We start from the raw sequence: 6,482 nt of genomic DNA, 5'->3' as shown, positions 1-6,482 counted from the left end.
AAAGCAGAAATGCGAGACCCGGCTGCAGGAGAGGCTGCCCGACCCACAGGAGCACGATGCACCCCTTGTGCTGTTTGGGCTGGGTAGTGCTTCAGGGATGTGGGGCTAGACCTAACATCCCTTTGAGAGAGGGGAAGGGGTGGATTGGGGGTGGGGGCAAAACATTGACGGTGTTAGTTGTCTAATCAAGCTGGCTAACGGTGGAGAGCTTTGCATTTCGTAACAGAATTTGAAACCAACTTCAGAGAAGCCTTATCTGGCGTGCCTCATATTTACCAGTGCAAATAAGAACAATGGGGTACTCCTTATATTCATACTATTTATAAATCGTTTTATTCTTTAATGATACATGGCACATTAATTGTAGCCTGACAAAGGAAACTACTTATGAAACGTTTGAGTAAACAACGAAAATCTGCTGCCTTGTCTCAGCTCCAAAGCCAGGTTTTTTTTCTTCCTAGTGCTGATAGTGCTGATTCTGAGAAATGTGTAATTATTTAAGTTATTGCTGTCATTTGCACTGATCTGAAAAGGGATCTCTAAGCTCTCGTTGAACTAGAGTAGGAGATGAATGCGCCTTATGTCAAAACCTGTTCCAAACCAATTTGTGGGTTTCAGTTCAAAGTTGTCCTTTTTTTCATCCTCTCTAATTTCTTTAATGATTCTGCCTTGCTACGTTTTCTTAATATCTAGAATTTCTCATTTCTTTGCTATTTCAGCAGCCTCTGGGCATTTTTGCATGTGAGGTCACTTCATAATTTTTATGTTAAAAATCACTAGACTTTAAAAACAACATTCTTTATTATGGAAAATATTATTTTTCGTGTGTCTTTAATGCAAACTCTAGAAATAATAGCCAGAAACCAGAGCAAAATTTTCACGTGCTTATTTTTGCTAAGTGTTGAATTCTTCATACAAATCTCTAAATGATTCTTGGGTTCTATCGATGTTAATAAGCAAGTCCTTTTCCATGTAAAACGATACCCCCCAGAGCTGCTGGAGGCTTCTCTCCATGTGTTAGTGTTAGGTGAAGCATTTGGTGGCCGTTCATTTAGGAGAACCGCAGAAGTTGGTCACCAAAGCCTGCTTGCCCTCTTGGTGTCTCCAGCTCTCACCATGAGCTTTACTGGGGCAAGACTACGTTGTCGCTGGCTCCTGCAATTTTTGCTATTGTCTTTTCCTGTTTCCTGTGAACCTTGAGACTGCATCTCATCAGAGGATGTTTGTACCCTTTTGACCGACGGAAGGAGACCTCAGGCGTTTCCATGGTCTCTTCTGAGTCTTTTCAGAGGTTGGATTTTGTTGAACCACCACTCCAAGGGCCACTTCTCACCCCTCTTATAACAAGGTGTCCGTTTAATTTATATCAGAGCAGCCCCTTAGCATGACATAGTTCTACTGGTATAGTTTGTTTCATCTGTGCCTAGACGAGGGAGTAGCATTCCTGTTAAGTCAGTTTGGTTTCTTACCCATGTAATTGTGTCTATGCAAACCCTGTGTGTAGACAAGCCCTACTACTCTTGGGTTCTAATTAGAAAAGAAATTTACGGTGACTAAAATTGAAGTAAAACAAGAGTTTTCCTAACGTATTCTCGTAGTCAGGAAAAGTGATGCCAGATCAGTACGGTACATCAGTACCATACTGATTTGTTTCAGTAAATTTATAGCCTTACTGCACTTTGCCAAGAATAATACCAGATATGTAGAGAAACTGTGTCTGTTTTACTATGATGTTTCTCTATTCTAATAAATCTTATTTTTAATTAGAGCCTTAGTCTAGACTGTCACCTAGGTTTGTTTGTGTAGTGATCTATTTTTGTTTACTTCCTCAGAGCAATAACATACCAAAAGGACAGTAGAACAGATGGAAACTGATAGCTACGATTGCACTGTAAAGATACATTTAGTTGCATTAGTTAATGCAAAAGAATTTCAAAGAGGCTATTATGAAGTGGTAATTTATGTGCCAACAGCTATTCAAAAAGTAATGAAAACAAGCATTTGCATTAGCATTTTCATATTCTGCGGTCCTCACACACACACGCTGTTAATAGGCTGTTGCTTTCATTGACATGGTGATCTTCAAGGAGCGTATAAGGGTTTGACTATATTTAACGCAGCCATCCAGACATGCAGCTCTACAGACAGAAAGGCGTGCTCGTGGTGAAAACCTTCAACAAGCTCCGAGGCTCAGACAGACAGAAGGAGCTTTGGGGGCTCCTTTTGGAGAAGGGCATCTTCTTGCGATGCATCACCTTGACTCTCTCTACCCTGTGGCCTGGAGGTGGCATTCCCTGGCCGAGTTTGGTTTCCCCACAGCAGCTGTGTGCGGGAAGCTGACTCCTAAGAGCCCCATGAAGTTGTTCTGGATCCTCTAATAAAGCTGAAACATGAAAAAAGGATTTTTCTCATGGATCTTCAAACGAAACAGATGGGAATAGCTTTGAGATGCACCATATGACTAGTATGTGAAGTATCACCAGCATTAACACAAAATTGTAACGTTCTTTATTTCATATATCCACATTTTCCAGCCTCGTGGCTAGCTATGCTCTTCTAAATATGCATGTACATGCACGTGTCAAATTCTGTCTTCGGCCACTCATTTGGATGTGCTTGGAAAGCAACCAAACTGGGTCAATTAACACTGCAGTTTTCTTCTCTGTAGCATCTGCCTGTACTGTTTCTGTTCTCTTCAGGTACCTATCTAGAGTGTTCCCAGCAAGAGTCAAGTCCCAAGTTGCTGTTATGAACAAAGAAGTGTGTAAAAGGTGAGGGAAGCGTGTCAGTGTGACTCTTTGCGTTCGTTTTTAGGAGATTCGGAAGGCAAATAAACACAATGTGCTTGTTTCTTCCATAGTACCTATGGCACAAGATAAGTGATGAAGGCTCAGAGCGAAGTCATTGTGCGTTGTGTTTGGTGTCACACGCGTATGCCTGTGTCACTGATGTGAATGAAGAGTGGGTTTATGAGCTACGCTCCGCTCTGGTATTACTGCTGATGCGAGTTTAACATCTACTATGAAGAAAAGAATGAACAAGTGACCTTTTTTCACTTAGTGAGTTTTGCTAGTGAGTGTTAGTTTTAGTTATAAAATAATTTAAGTTTTTTCCTTAAGGATTCCTTTGGAGGTATATTCAGTTTTAATGCTTTTGAAGCCTTTTCAAGATGTGTTTTTGTTACAATATGAATGACTGAAATATTAACTTACAATTGTAAGCAAGCGCTTCGTATCTAGTTCTCTTTGGGTTTTTAGGCAAAAGTTTTCTTGTTGGTAGCTGTGACATTTCTTGAAATATAATCCGGGAAAAGTCTATTAATTCTAAGAATGTATATAAGATGTTTCACCTACCCAAATCTGTAGTCTTCATTTTAAGCTATGTTCAGAATTATGTTCTGCTTTGACCAAATTAATTTAAGTAGCATCTAACACTATATAGTGCTGAAATAAATTCAGCAATAGCAATTGGCTATCAAAACAAGAATTTGATGTGTAGCATCCTGAAGCACCTGGGGAAAGGAAAAAACCAAGTTGACGTCATGGGGCATATATGTATATCAAGATAGAAAAAGCACTACTTGGAACTTTAAGCTAGAGGTGTGGGTTTGCCACCAGCACCGTGGATGGGGAAATACGGGATTATGTTTCCCTTGCAGTGTACTAGGAGAGAAATTGTTCCTTGGAGAGCTAGAGAGAAAACTGGGTTGAGGGCTTTTCATGTCAAGTCCTTTTTGGATCACTTTTGATAAATTAAGAGAATTCTACTGAATAGTTCAGAGAAATAAATAAGATGCTCGAGCTATGGTACATATCTGTAGTATATGTGCTTAAAGCTTGTACTTTCCATAGGGGTTTTCTTCTATCATATTACACTTTAGGTTTCCTGGTGCTTTTCCCCTTTCCCCATTCTTTACTCTTTTCAATACACCAAATCTTTTTAATCCATCAAAATGTCATGCTGTCTAAATATGAAGGCATGTTGCAATTACAAGGCTGTTCAGAAACAGAAGGCAAACTCAGTAGTTTATTGCAGTCTTATTCTTTGGAGACCTGCATTTTTGTTTGTGTGTGTTTAAACGACTTTTTTCGGAGCATGATTCTATTCCCTTTGAAAGTTGACTAATAAAGTTTTTACGCCTGTCTGCTTTGAGAAAAGAATTTGAGCCTTTATGATTTCGGTGAACAAATTAATGAAAATCCAGATTTTAAGCACAGTAGGGTCATGTCAGATTGTCTGGAAACCGTTTTATGGCGGTGGTGATCTTATATGAAGTAGTGGTTTTCTTACCACTGTTTTCTCTCTCTAACAGCACTCTTAACTCCTGTACTTTTACCTTTCGAGGAGTCAGCTTGTTTTAGTCTATTTTTATGTATGAATTTTTAAACTCCAAATAATTCCTATGGTCAGCACTGAAAGTTGCATGGGTTTTATCATCTGTTTATTTCTCCATGCTGTGTTATCAAGTGGGGTTGCTGTTACTCAGAATAAGGTTAAGTGATCGTGTTGAGATCGTAATTAATTAAACATAAGCACCGATACCTTATTATTTCAAGTCCTGCAATTGCCAGACTGAGAACGCTGCTTGACCCATGTGCTGGTGGAGAGGGGAGGAAGTGGGAGTGGACGTTTTCTTGCAGGGCAGGAGCAAGCTGCGCACATGCCTGCCAAAATACTTGGATCAGACTAAAGGAACACAGATGGCTGAGGCTGATAAAGGTGTCTCTTATTGTTTTGATTTTTTTTTTTTTCTTGCTCGGTACTGTTTTGAGTTTGTGTGTGAGAGAGGGGTAAGAGGGGAGGAAGATGACTATATGAATGTTTATTTTAATACATTTTTACAGTGTAGGAAAGAAGTTGTATAAATTCAATACTCTTGCATGTCTGTGCTCAGTAGGACGCCAAAGGCTGGAGCTAAGCCCTCCTTTTAGATTTCTGTAACAAACGAACAATAATGTGTCCTTCGGGATTTATGTCATGCTGTCCGACCTTCACTTCTTATCTGCTAATAGGAAAATCCCAACACAATGCTGAAAGTAGCTCCTAAAAAATTGGACTGAGAAGCCTTAAAAGCATGTGGCCGCCTCCGCTCATAACCAGCCTCAAGGCTAGCTCTTCTCTTACACGGCCCCTTCGTGTCTCCCTGTTCCTCGGGTCACTTATTACCATGTCTTATGTGATGTGTGTTTATATCTAAATGTGTCTATATGTGTGTATATGCACTTATGTATAAATGATGGCTTGTCCCCTGAGGAGGTAGTGCCTGACTCTGCAGTTTGCTTGGCAGAGGAGGAAGCCAAGCCACCGCAGGACAGGGACGTGTAAGGGAAGAGCAAGTCCCACAGACTCTTAATCTGAGCAAAGCCCAGTTCTTCTTAGCATTTGTTATTTATTGTTGTAGAAATTAACTGGTCACCGCTATCTGAAAGTGGGATCCCTGAACTTTAAAGCTGCTTGCAGAAATAAATTGTTGTCACCAGACATAACATGTCATGTTGTTTCAAGTCTGTTGGATCTGTTACACCCATAAGCAACACCATCCATCAAGGCAGGGCTGAGGAGATAGGAGTAGAAGCAAGACCTTTTTTCCTCTATCTATTTAAAGCAAAGTCTTAAACAGGCAATTTCATTAGAAGGCCTCAAGAAAGATTTTTGTTTTGTAAATGATGGCAGTAATGTTCTGCTCATGACAGCTGGAAATCCACAGGATGTTCTTGCTGGTGAGCATGAAAGAAAAATGGTACTTGAGACTTCATGCTAGGGCAAATAAAATTTATTTTTAATATCTTTTTCAATTTCCAGTCATTAAGTTGAGATATTGCAGTTGTTTTAAATAGAAACTAATATATTAAAAATCTAGTTGCAAAACCGGACTCCTAATGGTATACTGTAAATAGCTAAGACCAAACTTCTTCTAAAACAGTGCTGTTTTGGACTGTTGTCTTCTAAATGCTCTTTATCTCCTTCCTTGATCACCCCATATGTATATATTTTTAAAATAGACATTGAAATACTTTTTGTGCAAAGTTGCCAGAAACTGATGGAAGGAGACAGTGTTTCGTTCTGAGATTCAGTGCTATACAAATGAATGTGCTTTTCTGATGCCTTGAGGTCTCACGTGTGCAAACAGTCTCTTCTATAAATACACCATAGTATTATGATTATTAATTGTGGCTATTACTAAACAAATAGAAAAATAAATGCAGCCCAGCTACATTGCCTCTGGAAAAAAAAAAGAGCCCCTTTTTGTGAGCAGGGAAATGCTACTTTTTTCCATGAAAATGTATCATTGTTATTACAGCTTTGGCTCTAGAAAGAATGTATGAGCATGAGAATCTGGAATTTATAAAAGAAATTATTACTAACAGTGGACTGGCTTTTCTTTGAGTTATGCTAATTTTCCATCACTGTAACTGTATTTTATTTAATTAAATTACTCTTCATTTACATTGGTATAACCAAGCAGAAAATGAGGCCCTGAG

This window comes from Phaethon lepturus, unplaced genomic scaffold (assembly GCF_000687285.1).
Source record: "Phaethon lepturus isolate BGI_N335 unplaced genomic scaffold, ASM68728v1 scaffold26797, whole genome shotgun sequence".
Lineage (NCBI taxonomy): Eukaryota > Metazoa > Chordata > Aves > Phaethontiformes > Phaethontidae > Phaethon > Phaethon lepturus.
The sequence above is the reverse complement of the archived record's forward strand: the minus strand, read 5'-3'. Positions refer to the sequence as shown.